This window comes from Panthera onca, chromosome A2 (genome assembly GCF_046562875.1).
Source record: "Panthera onca isolate mPanOnc1 chromosome A2, mPanOnc1 haplotype 2, whole genome shotgun sequence".
Lineage (NCBI taxonomy): Eukaryota > Metazoa > Chordata > Mammalia > Carnivora > Felidae > Panthera > Panthera onca.
This window is the reverse complement of record NC_138340.1, coordinates 70,254,571-70,270,791: the sequence shown is the minus strand read 5'-3', so window position 1 is coordinate 70,270,791 and position 16,221 is coordinate 70,254,571. Positions and strand designations below refer to the sequence as shown.

Sequence of the window (16,221 nt, the reverse complement as noted above, 5' to 3'; positions counted from 1 at the left end):
CTGTTGGTTTGATCTTGTGGTCACATCTTTCTCTGGGAATTATTTCTTTAATAGGTAATAGGACAGCTTATAGGATGGGGAACAGTCAGTTTGGGGAGGTCTTCACCCTTGGTTTCAACATGCCTCTGCTCATGATTGTGCAGGTGACTTCCCTAAGGACATTCGGCCTGCTCCAACCACTTACTTTGAAGACAGCATGAAATACCATGTGCTTTGTTCTGTGATGCATGTGGGCTCATACACGATTGGACAAGAGGGGCAAGGTGTCTGAGCAGGGCCAGAGTCATGTTGGTTTAGACAAATTTTCCGAGGTAAAGGGAGCAGTGGGAGTAGAATTTTGAACTTGAGCTGGATAGGGAAAAAGTCCTTAGCTCAGCTGCTGGACTATGTGTGCGTGTACGTGTGTGTGTGTGTGTGTGTTGACAATGAATACAAAGATCACCTGGCCTGTCCCCCCCTCCCCCCGCCCCAGACAGGTACAGTCAGCCTTTCATGGCTCTTGGCTTCAAGCAGGATATGTTTCTTCCTATGCCCTGGGTGCCTGCTGGTGTTATTCTAATTAAAGCATTGTTGTCTTTTACCCTGTTGTTTTTAAGGGTTTTTTTACATGTCTGCTGAGTTAGCCACGTACTATGCTGAGCTACCTGCCTACATGGTCAGACTAACTCTCAACGTTATCAGTTATTATTTTTATTGTATTTTGCAGTTCCATAGGTTTTGAGAGGAATGCCCCAAACCATTTTTTCCCCAAACTCTGTTATTTTTGGTATTGAATTTTATAAAACATGATAATTTTCAGTAACATATGTAATCATAGCAGAAACACTATATATTTTAGTGTATAGGGAGATTGGACAGGAAATAACAATAGTAGCAAAGAGTGTTATTTGTTAATTGGCCAATAGGTACCTTTTTATTACCTGCCATTTTGGGGTGAGTTTCTGATCTTGAAGAGACAAATACAGGAGGAGGAAGGTTGCCCACCTGTGAATGGGGACATGTTGACAAGCAGGAGTCCTCAATGCCCAACGTTGCAGGGCTTCTGGCAGAAAGCCTCTGCAGCTGCAAAAAGATAAAGCCCACTTGGAAAAATCAAGCAGCAGCCTAAGGACTTTAATTACAGAGTTGTCAGCTTGAATAAAAGTGGTTATGGGATGGCATGGAGGTAAAATATTTAGATTCTTAGAACAGTGGATATTCCTTCGGAAGCCCAATTCCTTGATTCTGCTCCATATGCAAGATATGGGACGTCTTCCTATGTGTTCTTCCTTGAAAATGAATCTTTCTCAAAGTGTTCCGTAGATCAGCTGAGGAGCCATTTCTTGTTTTTTTACAGGTTGGGAGTTGGAGGTCGTTGCCGTTCTTGTATTTACTTGTTTGTTTGTTCCTTTATTCATTTCCTTATTCACTCCATATTTGGAAGGTGTTTTGTACTGACAGAGAATACAGAGATAAGCCTTGTTCTTGTCTTTAGTGTGGTGGGTCTGCTGGTTTGGATCCTCTCATGTGTGGGGGCTCTAAAAATTGGAAAGTAAAGTCACTCAATTATTAGAACACTGAGGCTCAATATAAAACATAGTAATAGTAACACTGAGAATTTACTATAGCCTAGACATTGTCCTCTGCCCTTTCCATAAATTAATGTCACTTAATCCCACAGCCACTTGAAAACTCCAGCCATACCCACTAGTCTTGCCTGTGATCTCTGTTCCCACTGCCTTCATGTGAATCCATACCTGCGTTAATGCTCTTCTGAACCATTGCATATACTTTCTTTTTTAGCCAGCTTTAGTGAGATATAATTGACATATAACATGGTATAAACGTAAGGGGTACAACGTGATTTGATATACTTACATATTGCAAAATGATTACCACCATAGCTTTCGTGAACACCTCCGTTATGTCCCATAATCGCTATTTCTTTTTCGTGGTGAGAACACTTAAATTGACTCTCTTAGCAACTTTCAAGCATATAATGTAGTATTGTTAACTATAATCACTGTGCTGTTCATGACATCCCCAGAAATTATTCATATGATGACTGGAAATTTTTACTCTTTGACTCATACCTCATTTCCCCCACCCCCAGACTCTGGCAGCCACCATTCTACTCTCTTATGATGAATTTGGCTTTCTGGATTCCACAAATAAGAGATCATATGCTATTTGTCTTTCTCTGACTTATTTCACTTACCATAATGCCCTCAAGGTACATCCATGTTGTTGAAAATGGCAGAACTTCCCTCTTTCTTTGGGGTGAGCTATATTTCACTTTATGTATACGCTGCATCTTCTTTATGTATTAATCTGTTGATGGTCATTTAGATTGCTTCTAGATCTTAGCTATTGTGAATAATGCTGCAGTGAACATGGGAGTGCAGATGCCTCTTTGAGATGCTGTTTCATTTCCTTTGCATACTTAACCAGAAGTAGGATTCCTGGATCATGTGTTGTAATTTTATTTTTAATTTTCTGAGGATTCTCCATACTGTTTTCCATAATGGCTGGACCGATGTCTAATCCCAGCAATGCACAGGGTTCTGTGTCCTCACTGACACTTGTTGTCTCTTATCTTTTTGCTGGTAGCCATTTTAACAGGTGTGAGGTGATACCTGTGTATGGTTTTGATTTGCATTTCCTTGATGATGAGTAACGTTGAGCACATTTTCATGTACTTGTTGGCCATTTGTTTATCTTCTTTGGGAAACTGTTCATTTCTTCCCATTTTTATTTTATTTTATTTTATTTTATTTTATTTTATTTTATTTTATTTTAATTTAATTTTATTTAGTTAATGTTTGTTTATTTTTGAGAGCGAGAGAGACAGAGCGTGAACAGGGGAGGGGCAGAGAGAGAGAGAGAGGGAGACACAGAATCCGAAGCAGGCTCCAGGCTCTAAACTGTCAGCACAGAGCACGACACGGGGCTCAAACCCATGAATCATGAGGTCATGACCTGAGCCGAAGTTGGACTCTTAACCAGCTGAACCACTCAGACGCCCCTGCCTGTTTTTAATTGGATTATTATTATTGTTATTTTCCCCCATTGAGTTGTACAAGTTCCTTGTATATTTTGGACATTCACCCCTCATCTGACAAGTGGTTTACACATATTTTCTCCCATTCCATAGATTGCCTTTCATTTTGTTGATTGTTTCTTTTACTGTGTATAGCTTTTTAGTTTGACGCAGTATAGAGCCCTTTTACTGATGTTTGCTTTTGTTGTTTGTGCTTTTGGTGTCATATCCAAAAAAATCTTTGTCAAGACCAGTGTCGAGGTGCTTCTTCCCTATATTTTCTTTTAGGATTTTTGGCATATCAGGTGTTATAAGTGTTTGATCCATTCCAAGTTAATTTTTGTGAGTGGTGTGAGACAGAGGTCTGGTTTTATTGTCTTGTATGCATTTTTCTAGTTTTCCCAGAACTATTTGTTGAAGAGACTGTTCTTTCCCCATTGAGTGTTGGCCCCCTTGTCGAATGTTCACTGATGATATATGGAAGGGTTTATGGCTGGGCTCTCTATTCTGTTCTGTTGGTCAATGTATGTATTTTTATGCTCATACCATTTTAGGATTTGTTTTTTCTATTTCTGGGGAAAATGCCCTTGGAATTTTGATAGGGATTGCATTGAATATGTAGATAGATTTCTATCTTTTTTCAGTCTCTTCTCTCATCAAGGAAGGTCTCACGTCTTTCTAAATTACTGAGATTTTCTTTCACTTCCCTGCCTAAAAACATCAGGAACAAAGCCCAAATTCTTAGCCACCTTTAAACCATAGCTTTCTAAGATATTGCCTGGTTTTATCTCCTTTATTAAGAGTCCCGGGGCACCTGGGTGGCTCAGTCAGTTAAGCGTCCCACTTCAGCTCAGGTCATGATCTCACGGTCCGTGAGTTCGAGCCCCGCGTCGGGCTCTGTGCTGGCAGCTCAGAGCCTGGAGCCTGTTTCAGATTCTGTGTCTCCCTCTCTCTCTGACCCTCCCCCCCCCCGTCTCAAAAATAAAATAAACATTAAAAAAAAATTAAAAAAAAAAAAAGAGTCCCATGAGGGCAAGGACCAGGAGTTTTGAATATTTGAACAACCAGTGCCTAAGATAGTGCCTGGCACACAGCAGACACCCCCAAATGTTGAGTGGGTGCATTTCCTTCCAGTCCCCACCATCAGGCCAGCACTGACTTCTGCAAGCCAGTTCTCTGGCTGGCAGGCTCTTCACTGTCTGGAAAGCCTTCCTTCAGAATTCCTTCCTTCTTCCTCATTTTGGCTCTGATATAAAATCTTTGAGAGTCTTCACACAGTCTTGTGTGCCCTGTGAGTACTCCCAGGATGGGCCACAACCTGTACATTTATTTAACCCCACTGGTTGCCACAGTGCATGATACTGGCTGTTTACTTTCATCTTGGCACAGTTTATTTCCTGCCTGTTGATTCTCCTGTTTTTATTTCCCCTGTTGTGGCACCTTTTCCTTAATCATAGACTTTAAGTGCTCCAGGGTCCAGAAGATCAGGGTGCAAATATTTGTTCTATAACTTTCTTTTAAATTGAGGTGAAATTCACATAGCAAAATGAACCATTTTGAAGTGAACAATTCAGCAGCATGTAGTATATTCACAATGTTGTGAAGTCACTGCCTTTCTCCAGATCCACACATTACAGTCACTCCCCTATTATATAGTGGCCCTTTGACCTTCTCAGTTAGCTTCTTCTTGAAATGCGGACATGAGTGTTGACCTGGCTGTATAGCATGGGCCTGTGTATGGTCAGCACTGAAATCATACACAAATATATACACACCCAAGGCCAGCTTGCATCTCCTCTGTGTGTGTATACAAGGTTGTTTCTTCTACCAACTGAGCTTGCCACTTCATTGCACCAGCAAGGTATTTGACACAGGTAAGATTTCTTCCCTACTTTCCATCAAGTTGGGGTGATGGTGCATTTTTATCCAAGAGGAGTGAGGAGAAGTGGCTTGGATAAATTCTACTCCATCCACGTTTATGCTGCTTAAGGATAGATTTGCTACAGGCCAGATGCTAGGCACAGAAAGAGCACAACCCCAATTAGAAGCACTTGGGCCTATGGGAGACATGGGGAGCACGGTGTTCCCCAGAGCCAACTGGATCCATCATGGTTTCCATGGTGTTGGCACAGATGGTGGTGCAGGTTAAGGTGGCTTATGGCCAGCTTGAGCTCGCCTTCACAGGGAGCCTGAATGTCAAGAGCCAACATCCAGGCTGTGCCGTGCGGTCTCTCCACTGGATAACCAGACCTGCCTCTCGTTTAGTGTGCAAGGTACGGCTCGAGGGGCTGAGATGGCTGCATTCCGTTCATTCCATCCACAGACATGTGTGGAGCGTCTGCCAGCATGTCTGTTGCTGGGATACAGCGGTGTAGGGCCGGGATGGTGCCTGTGCCCCAGGGAGCCGCAGTATAATCATGCGTGGCTGAGCAGTTCTTTTTGAAGCACCTTTAATATTCAATCTAAAACCCATGAATTGTAACAGATCTCACTTAAAAAAATACATTCCTGGTATCTTCTACCTTTCATTTCTTCTGGGTAGAGTGCTTTGTATGAAATTCTTCAAAGTACGTAATTCCTTGACGATATGTAGACTCAAGATGGCGTCCTCTTATTCTGTGACAGGACTTTTTCCCCTGCAGAAAATATATTCCAAACAACACCTCTGTTTTGTGCTTACAATTTATCATGGACTGCATTAGGGAGAGGACATTTAGTTTGCGAACTTGTTTTAGAGATTTTACTTTTGCATTTGAAATCTGATTGTGTTTATCTCACCAGAAATCCTATATGGCATCCCTACTTTCCCTGCCTCTCTGTGTGCTTCTGAATTTTATTCCAGCACTACAGTTACCAAGCTAACAGAGGCATTTTTTTAAGTTAATTAGGTTTCCACTGTAGCTACCTAGACATACATCTGTCTCTCTCTGCCTCTCCCTTCAGTCAGTTTTTTAGTTTCTTGCACTTGTGTTTTTCTTAGTGCCTGTTGAGCCAGAAGTCTGCATACATAAACGTACAAACAAAACATTACCCTTGTTTTTGAAGAACAAGTCCCTTGGAAATCCGAACAGAGAAGCCACGCGTTTCAGACTTCCTATTTTTTTTTCTTTCCCCCTGCCCTTCACTCTACTACCTTTCTTTCTTGTCTCCAGGCTGCCCTTCCAAAAGCCTTTAATTAAAATGTGCGTCTTTTCCTACTTTGGTTCAGGGCTTCCTTGTGGGTCCTCCTGGCAACAGGAGCTATTTTGAGCCACTCAAAATAGCTGGGTGGTCATGTGGACTCACCGAATCCAGTTCCTTTGCTTTCCGTCTCCACTTGAATTGTTCTTCTGTCGGGGGCTTGCTCACACAACGCTCCCCCCACCCCCACCCTCCCGCTTTGTCTACACAGCATAAAACACCATCAGAGCTGCAGGAGGCACGAGGTGGGAAGATAAGGGAAGGTCCTTGCCAAGAAGCATGTCCCGGGGTAGAGGCAGGCACAGGGCCACACACATCCAAAGGAGCACTCTTGTCCTCCCTATTTGTTTAGAGTCCAGAAAGTATGCAGTCAGAGGTGGCATTTGTCACAGAAGAGTCTAAATGCAGTGTCACATTCTGGAGCTTGCTTTGATGCCCAGGTAGCGGTAGGAGGCACTGAATTCCTTGTCGGGTGCCTGGGAGCTGGTGTCCTGTCTCAGGTAGTGTACCCTCTGCTCCTGAGGGTGCGTAAGGACAGTCATGCGGCACAGGAGAGCTAGTTCTGGGCCCTCCTGCTCTCACCAGCTGAGCAACCTGGCCGATCACTTGGCTTTAGGCCTTCTTTCTCCCGTTAGAAAGTAGCTGTGGTAATGGTAGCTACCACATTCAGTTGCAGTGAGGGTTGACACTGCTGTGCACGTTCATAATGTGTGTATCATCACTGATATGGCTTGGGGAGGGTCGGGGGTCTGTGTCCATAGATGACATCATGGGATCCCTGACTTCATATACAAGGATTGCTGCCCCGGAGGGACAGGAAGACTGGATGAGCTTGTCTCACTGTGAGACATGCTCTTGGTGACTCTCGGAAGGGCCCTTCCCAGCCTGGGTCCCATATCCAGAGGTTGGCACAGGGTGCCCTTGGTGCTGGATTGAATAGCATCATGGCCATAACCAGCCCCTTCCTGGGCAGTTGCGGGGGAGGACCTCGCAGATCAGGAGCAGTGTCTCTCCTCTGTTCAAGCTATTTCTGCTGAGATTTGCAGTCTGAGGCTTGTCCCGGAGACACTCTTGTCCTCAGTCGCCATCCATGGACAGACATGTATCTTCAAAACCAGAGGTGGGAGACAGCTTGCAAAGCAGAAGTAAGTGCAACATGTTCCATGGGCATGTAGATGGGTAGGTTTCCTAGGGTGGGGCCAGGGACCTCAGGGCCTCCTCCAAAGTGGACAGTGGTGTACGAGCCTCGCATGGAAGGCTGGCAGTGCCTTACAGCCCCAGCTCACTGTACAATGGTCACCAGGATCCACGCATATTTCCATGTCTTCTTCAGACCAAGACAGAGTAGAGCGTGTCCCCGTGTTTTCCCACACTGTAGCTGACACAGGGTCCTCTACAATGTCAGGGGAATTGTGAGGGAATTAATGACAATACAAGGACTGAAAATAACAATAGCTGACATGTACTGAGCGCTTACTATGTGCAGCGACCTTTCTGAGCTTGGCATATGTGTGATCGCCTTCAGAAAGCTTTTGATAGTGGCCTCTCTTCCTTTATCTCTGTTTCAGCTGAGGGATGTGTATCCTTCTCTGGTCCTTTGCTACCGTGTTCCATCATCAGACTTACTGTTGCCAAAGTAAAACATTGGTTGTCTCCTTCCTCCCTAACCTGGGAATCTTTTGAGGGTATGAGTTCTGTCTTGATGATTTCCATATCTCTGTGCTAACACAGGGCCTGACACAGAAGGTGTTTGGGGCACATTTAGTAACTGAAACAAATGGTAGGGGGTGGAGAAGGCAAGAGTGAATCACCATCAGTCTTTGGTGTTGGAAAATGTTTTAGGGACTGGAAGACAAGACCTTCTCTAGTCCTACTCTGCCATTAGGTTGCAGTGTTATTGTGGGCAAATCTGACTTTCCTGAGTCCCAGTTTCCTATGCTAGGTAATCTCGAAGGTCTCATCCTGCTTATTCTATGACACCTACTTATTCTATGGCTGTCTGTGCAGAGTAATTTACAGCATAGAGAATAAAAGGTGAATGACCGAGGAGGCTTATGTATTGTAGCAGAAACAGCATACCAATGTGGGATGGATTTCAGCTCAATAAGGGTCCACCCTTCCTGCCAAAGACAAAACAGCCACTTAATATTTTCTTTCAAAGCAACGAGTCATTTTTCTTCTGCAGGTCTTAGTATTGACACAACAGTAGGAAAAAGAGGTTAATCACACAGTCAGCCAGCGGGATGGATCTAGGCGCCTGTGACCACTTACTGTTTCAGATTCTGAGGTTCCTAAGATATCTTCCTAGGAGGTGCTGAGCTAGAGCTTTGCGACAGTCATCTGTGTGAATGCTTATTCAGACAATGACCTTTTTTTTCATATGATTTTAAACAGGCCAGAGGAAGCTGGTCATTTACATGTGCATGTTTCCTGGTCTTTATGAATAGAAATGAATCTAGTAATCCCTTCTAGAAAATTGAGGGTAGGTTAAAAGTGAGTTGGGAAATCTTCACTAGACAACAATGATTTTGAAGCAAGATAACCTAGTGGCCCTCTGGATAGCTGGCAAGTGGGAAAGGTTTGACCCAAAGGTGGTCCTTGATTTATCTGTATTTTCATAGAATACTAAGAAAACCTCAAGACCATACTATCCAGTTTTACAAATGAAATAACTAGCAACAGGAGAGGTTAAACCATTAACCTGGGTTATGGCTTCTTTAGGGACCTTTTGCCAAGTGGTCACATCTGTGGCTGGAACAGAGGTGTAGAGTATTTGAATTCTAGATGTTTCTTTTACTCACTTAGTTTAGTTTAGTTTATTTAAGTTTATTTATTTATTTATTCTGAGAGAGACAGAGAGAGTGATCGGGGGAGGGGCAGAGAGACAGAGGGAGACAGAGTCCCAAGCAGGCTCCACACCTGTCGGGCTCACGAACCTCAAGATCATGACCTGAGCCGAAACCACGAGCCGGATGCTTAATTGGCTGAGCCACCCAGGTGCCGCTTACTCACTGATTTTCGTTGTGGGTTCAGATCAAAGAGAATCTGGGGAAATTTCTCAGAAGTCCCCTCCACTGAGACTCGAGGGAATCCACACCGCACCTAGCTCAAAGGAGAAAAGGAAAGGGAACAGTGTTTTGGTCAAATACATGGAAAGTGTTTTGGTCAAATACAAAAGATAGAATACATGAAAGAGAATTAATGAGTACATCACCAGGGTCATGCATTAATTCCTCTAACATGTATCGAGTCCCTGCTATTTCCACACCACTACTAAAGGGGCTGGAGAGTGAGTGGGAGGGACCATGGGACATAAAGATGAGGGAGCCAGGACCTGCCATCCCGGAATTCATGGTCCATAGCTTATCCAGCAGCAGCATGTGCCCAGCACTGGGGAGCACTGGGTAGAGGTCATTCTTTCCAGTACTGCTCTTCCCTTGTGACCAGGCCTTTTCAGGCCCTGTTCCCAAGTCTCCCATTGGAGTGTCGAAACTTCTTTTAAAGTACTCACATTACCCTGGTTTATTGTGTCTCTCTAGGTTTATTTCTCTGCTGTCAGTAATTAATGGTCTGAGTGCATGAAGTGTTATTTGCAGATGTCACATCTATATCCTAGAAACAGGATGTGGAGAGCCAGGACCAGGCCAGGCGGGGCCACCTTAGCTGCCTGCTAGACTTTTAGGTGCCAAGGTCACTTCCAGGGGCACTGAGACATTCCAGGGCCACCTCCGATCATTACTAGGCACTGGTGTGCACCACCCTCCCTATTGTGTTGTCAGACCCTGAGCCTGATGGAGTTTCCTCTCTGTGAGGTCAGCTGGACTCCATGTGCCCTGCTCTCCTCCCAGTAGCATTGGGAACTTGAGGGATGTGCAGAGTGGAAAGAAGTGTGGGGTGAGGGAGCAGGCATACCTCCTTCACCATGCAGTCCTCACCCGCCCCTTGCTGTTCTGCCATGATGAGGCAGCTGAGCACAGCCTTTACTTAGCAGCCTTGGGAGGGGGAGGTGTCTGGTCTAGTCTGGGGACAGATACTCTAAAGAATTTTTCTTCTTCCTCAGTTCTTATTGTTGGGCTTAGCAAGGAAGATTCTTGGTGGAAGTTGGCATTTTCTTGTCCTCAGAACAGGGAGAAAGATTTCCCTGATTATTCACCCTTCACATCTCTAGACTCCTGCTGTGGTCTGAATGTTTGTGTTACCCCAAAATTCATATGTTGAATCCTAAGCCCCCAAGGTGATGGTACTAGGAAGTCAAGCTTTTGGGAGGTGGTTAGGTCATGAAGGCTGAGCCCTCAGAATGCTTTTTATAAAAGAGGCTCTGAAGAGATCCCTTGTTCCTTCCACCGTTGAGGGAAAGCACAGCAAGGAGGCACCAGCTATGAACCAGAAAGAGGGCCCTCACGGGGCGCCTGGGTGGCTCAGTCGGTTAAGCGTCTGACTTCAGCTCAGGTCATGATCTCACAGTTTGTGAGTTCGAGCCCCGCGTCGGGCTCTGTGCTGACAGCTCAGAGCCTGGAGCCTGCTTCACATTCTGTGTCTCCCTCTCTCTCTGCCCCTTCCCTGCTCATGCTCTGTCTCTCTCTGTCTCAAAAATAAATAAACATTAAAAAAAAAATTAAAAAAAAAAAAAGAAAGAGGGCCCTCATGAGAACATGATCGTGATCATTGATCTTGGACTTGCCAGACTCCAGAACAGTGAGAATTAACTTTATGTTGTTTATTAGCTAGTGGTATTTTGTTATAGCAACCCAAATGAACACAGACAACCCTAAAATGCCTTATTTCTGTATATATTGGGTAATTTGATTTTTTGAGTTTACATATTGTATATAGTCCTCTGAATCCGTATACAAAACAACCTCATTATTTTTTATAATAGAGTATTCCCTGGGGAGTCACTGTAACCCACACATTTCCCTGTAATCATTGTATGTTCAGGTAGTGTCCATTCTGTTTTGTTTTGTTTTGTTTTGTTTTTACTACTGAAGGTCCAAATTCCATTTCTAATTTTCTAAAATTTAACATGGTATTCATAAATAATTTTTAAAAATTTTTTAATGTTTATTTATTCTTGAGAGAGAGAGAAAGTCAGAGCATGAGTGGGGGAGGGGCAGAGAGAGAGGGAGACAGAATCTGAAGCAGGCTCTAGGCTCCGAGGTGTCAGCACAGAGCCTAATAATGTGGGGCTTAAACCGATGAACTGTGAGATCATGAGCTAAGCTGAAGTTGGATGCTTTACCAGCTGAGCCACCCAGGAGCCCCTTTTCAACCTTCTTTGTTGAGAGATTTTATCATGAACAGATTTTGCATTTTGCCAAATGCTTTTTCTACATGTATTGAGATGATCATATGATTTTTATCCTTCATTTTGGTAGTGTGGTATATCACATAGATTTGTTTGTGAATGTTGAGTCATCCTTGCATTCCTGGAATAAATCACACTTGGTCATGGTGAATAATCCTTTTAATGTATTGTTGAGTGTGGTTTGCTCATATTTTGTTGAGAATTTTTCCATCTAAGTTCATCAGAAATATTGGCCTGTAGTTTTCTTATTTTGTAGTGCCCTTTGGTCTGGTTTTGGTGTTAGGATAATGCTGGCCTCATAGAATATATTTGGAAGCTTTCCTTCCTCTTAATTTTTTTGGACTAGCTTGAAGAGAAGAGGTATTAACTTTTCTTTAAATGTTTCATAGAATTTACCTGTGAATCCATCTGGTCCTGGACTTGTGTTTGTTGGGAGTTTTTTGATTACTGATTCAATTTCATTGCCAGTATTGGTCTATTCACATTTTCTCTTTCTTAGTAATTTCAGTTTTGGAAGATTGTATGTTTCTAGGAGTTTATCCATTTCTTCTAGGTTGTCCAATATGTTGACATGTAATTTTTCATGGTAGTCATTTACAATCCTTTGTATTTCTGTGGTATCAGTTGTTACTTCATTTCTGATTTTATTTATTTGGGTGCTATTTATTTCTTGAAGAATCTTGCTAAAGCTTTATCAGTTTTGTTTACCTTTTCAAAGAGCTAGTTTTTGGTTTCATTGATCTTTTCTATCCTACTAGTTCTTTTATTTCTGCTCTGTTCTTTATTATTTCTTTCCTTCTACCGACTTTGGGCTTTGTTCTTCTTTTTCTAGTGTCTTTAGATATAAGGTTAGATTATTTACCCGAGATTTTCCTTATTTCTAAATGGAGTCCTATAATTTCTCTCTTAGAACTGATTTCACTGCATCCCAAACATTTTGGATCATTGTGTTTTCATTTTTATTTGTCTCCATGTATTTTTTATTTCCTCTTTGATTTCTTCATTGACCCATTGGTTGTTTAATAGTATGCTGTTGATTCTCCACGTTTGTGTTTTTTCCATATTTTTTCTTATAATGGATTTCTAGTTTATACCATTGTGGTCAGAAGAGATGCACTACATGATTTCATTATTCTTCCATTTATAGAGATTCGTTTTGTTGTCTAACATGTGAGCTATCCCAGAGAATGTTTATGTGAGCAAATTTTTAAGTAATTCACTTGGTAGCAGAAATGGATTTGCACAGACACAGGGATATTCTTTGTAAAATTCCATCTAGCATGATGTGTTAAAAGATAAACTGGGGCATATTAGAAAATGTTAGAGTTTATTTGTGTAAACATCCATCCAAATTGGGCAATCCCATAATGAAAGTTGTTAGGAGCACTCTACCAACAGGAACTTGGGGCAAGGATTTTATAGAGAAGCAAATCAAGGAAATTATTTAATGGGCTGTAATGTAAGTGGTTGCATTATTCGGGAGACCCTAGCTGTCTATTTGTGAGTGGTTCTTAACCTTGAGGCATTTACAGGAATTGACTCTAGCTTAGGTTTGGGTTTGCTTACATAGGCTGTGATGCCACCTCAGCTGATGGCCTCTTGTTTGATTATCTTAACAGGTGTTTTGTGAATTTCAGTGCAGATTGTGCTCAGTGGTATTATGCAATCTTATCATCCACGAATCCAAACGGTTCTGAGTTCTCCACATATCTGGTCCCAGGAGTTTGTAGAAAGGATTTCAGTGTGCCCCACTACTCGATAAACATCTCTGTACATACTATATCTTGATATGCTTGAACTTATTTTTGTCATGGGATGATTTTGCAGAAATGTAATTGTGTTAGCAAAGGTTACGCTTATGTTACATTTTAGTAAATACTGCCAGACTAGCCTCCCCAAAGCTCTCATGATATAATCAGCCAAGAATGTACGAGAGCACCTGTTTCCAGCCATCTTCACCAGCACTGGGTGTCATATTGTCATCAAAGTACCCTTGTACTCTGAGTTCATGGTAGTTAATGTGCTATTTCATCTTGAGGAGTCTCCTTTCTACTGCATTGTCACTTTTGCTTAAGGCCAGGCACTTATGATGTGCCCGGAGCCATGGTAGGCACCCGGGCAGTACCTAAAGGAATGACATAGGACTGCTCTTAAGCTCGGGGTCCCATATGGAAGACAGATGCTGTTAACGATGAACAATAATACAGTACGTGATGAGAACTGTATCGATGGAGATCTAGCAAAGGGGGAATCATGCTGTATGGGGGAGAATTAGGGGTGGTGTTAGGGAAGACTTCACAAAGCTGACCTTTGAAGGGTGAGGAGCAGTTTCAGAGGCTTTAGTGAAGTGTAAGGCATGGAAGTATGAAGATGCATCATATATTTGGGGAACCACAAGGCTAGAGTTCAGGGTGCCTGGCAGGTGGCAGGGGATGAGGTGGAAAAAGGAGTGTGAGGCTCATTGAGAAGGGTCTAGTGGAGACTTCCTTCTGCACAGTGCATCAGCTTGGTCTGTCAGAAAGCTGTCAGGACAGTACACGGCTGAGAGCCATGTAAATGAGGCGGTTGTTGTCTCAAAATGAGGAGGTTATTGCTGTAGTCAGGGCAAAATATGGAAGGTCTGACCCTATGAAGACAGAGCTAAAGAACACAGTGGTGGGCTGGAATGGTATTTCACAGAAGAACCAGTGTGGGAATAAAGGGACTCAGTTACTCAGAGGTCTCCATTTGGGCAGATAGTGAGAGAGATCATGCAAAGGACAGGTTTTAAGGAGGGATTTAGCAGAAGAGGGAGTAGAGGATGCCAGCTATGTCCATGTTGAGTTTGAAGTTCTTGCAGAACATCCCAGAAGCATGGATCATGGGAGCTTTGTTTTTGTAGCTCAGGAGGGAGTCCAGGGATAGAGTGTAGATTTAAGAGTTCTGAGCATGTAAATAGGAGTTCATCACCCAAGTAAAAGTAAAGCTGAGAAAGTAAGCCAGGTGTCATCTTGACTCTAATTTTTAAGATTTTTGAGGTAATTGGCACTAGAGTCTGTCTGCTTTAAAGACTGTAATGGCAAATTCTTATCATTCCATTTGTAGTGTTATGGTAGTTCTATTTAAATAAAATGAAATGTATTAACAGATTTAAATTCTGTAAGATCATAGTACTTCACTTCTGTTTTTCATTTTCCATGTTAATTCACTCTTCTTGCCAGAATTTAGTTTTCCAGTCTGAGAGTTAATCCAGAGCTAGAGGAATAAGTCCTTTGGTTTTCAGGACAGAGTTGAATGAAACTGATTTTAAGTGATCAGATCCTTTCTGTCTGAAAGGACAAAAGAGGAGAAACCTCTCCCAGAAACACAAGGTTAGAGTCTCCGAACTTGGAGTTAGCAAAAGTCAGCTGTGGTTTCAACCCTCCGGGTCCATTTTACCTCATCTCCTCACCTCAACAGTGGGCACAAGTGCTCTGAGGCATCAGCGATTCAAGGGCTACATGGCAAGGGAATGAGCCCTTTGTAAGCCATTTGGTCTGTTACTTTTAGGACTTATCATAAGCATTTATAGTGTTTTCTTCCGTGGCAAAAGTAAAAATTCCCTAGGTAATCCCCATATGCCACCCTAAGGACAACCAGTCCTGGTTTATTTGAGATGTTTTCTAGTAAAAGATGTGCCTCTGGAGAAACAACTCATGGGGCAGCTGTCCTTCCCACCTTCTTCAGAGCCCAGAGATGGTTGACTTTGCCATGGGGTATGTCAACCAGATCAGAGTTAAAATATCATCAAAGTAGGACCTTGTCTCAACAGATAGGCACAGCCCTGCCTGTCAGGGACACAAAGTCACACCGGGAAAGAAATGATACTGACAAATCAATAGTCAACTGACATTGACAGAAAGAATGAACCATCAGCTCATCTTCAAATCTGTGAAGTTTTTGTCTTGACAGCCAGACAGATGAAAGGCTTAAAACGTGTGATTGGAGAGATGAAAGTCCTTTAAAAAAAGTCTTTCTCGGGGCGCCTGGGTGGCTCAGTCGGTTAAGCGTCCGACTTCAGCTCAGGTCATGATCTCACGTTCCGCGAGTTCGAGCCCCGCGTCGGGCTCTAGGCTGATGGCTCAGAGCCTGGAGCTTGCTTCCGATTCTGTGTCTCCCTCTCTCTCTGCCCTTCCCCCGTTCATGCTGTGTCTCTCTCTGTCTCAAAAATAAATAAACGTTGGGGCGCCTGGGTGGCGCAGTCGGTTAAGCGTCCGACTTCAGCCAGGTCACGATCTCACGGTCCGTGAGTTCGAGCCCCGCGTCAGGCTCTGGGCTGATGGCTCGGAGCCTGGAGCCTGTTTCCGATTCTGTGTCTCCCTCTCTCTCTGCCCCTCCCCCATTCATGCTCTGTCTCTCTCTGTCCCAAAAATAAATAAAAAAAAAAAAAAAAAAAAAAACGTTGAAAAAAAAAAATAAACGTTAAAAAAAAAAAAGTCTTTCTCTCACAGATATTCACTATCGAAACTGATCCGAATATGTGTATTACTTTGATTGTGATGATTGTATCACAGTGTTTTCGTATGTCCAAACATCTAACTGCGTGCATTAAATATGTGAAGTTTTTTTGCATAACAATTATGCCTCAGTAAAAGTGCTTTTTTAATTGGCAGAAAAATAAAAACAATAAACCCCACCACATGCACGCACTCACATGCACAAGCACAAACTCGCACCTTACCCCTGCTCTCTTGACTGG

The 16,221-nt window shown here is 42.9% G+C and overlaps 1 protein-coding gene and 1 long non-coding RNA gene across 3 annotated transcripts in view; one reads left to right on the top strand and one right to left on the bottom strand.

Annotated features, from left to right (window-relative positions):
• Nucleotides 1–16,221, top strand: part of VOPP1 (VOPP1 WW domain binding protein) — a 110,729-nt gene that overhangs the window by 51,628 nt on the left and 42,880 nt on the right. The window lies entirely within an intron of this gene.
• LOC132679029 (uncharacterized) lies at nt 940–9,890 on the bottom strand. Of its 2 annotated transcripts, none has more exons than XR_009609941.3 (3): nt 9,711–9,890; nt 9,208–9,301; nt 940–1,517 (listed from the first exon to the last, which is right to left on the bottom strand). It is a non-coding gene; the product is annotated as an uncharacterized LOC132679029 (long non-coding RNA). The 2 variants fall into 2 exon arrangements; XR_009609940.3 differs by having other exon boundaries at nt 9,212–9,301.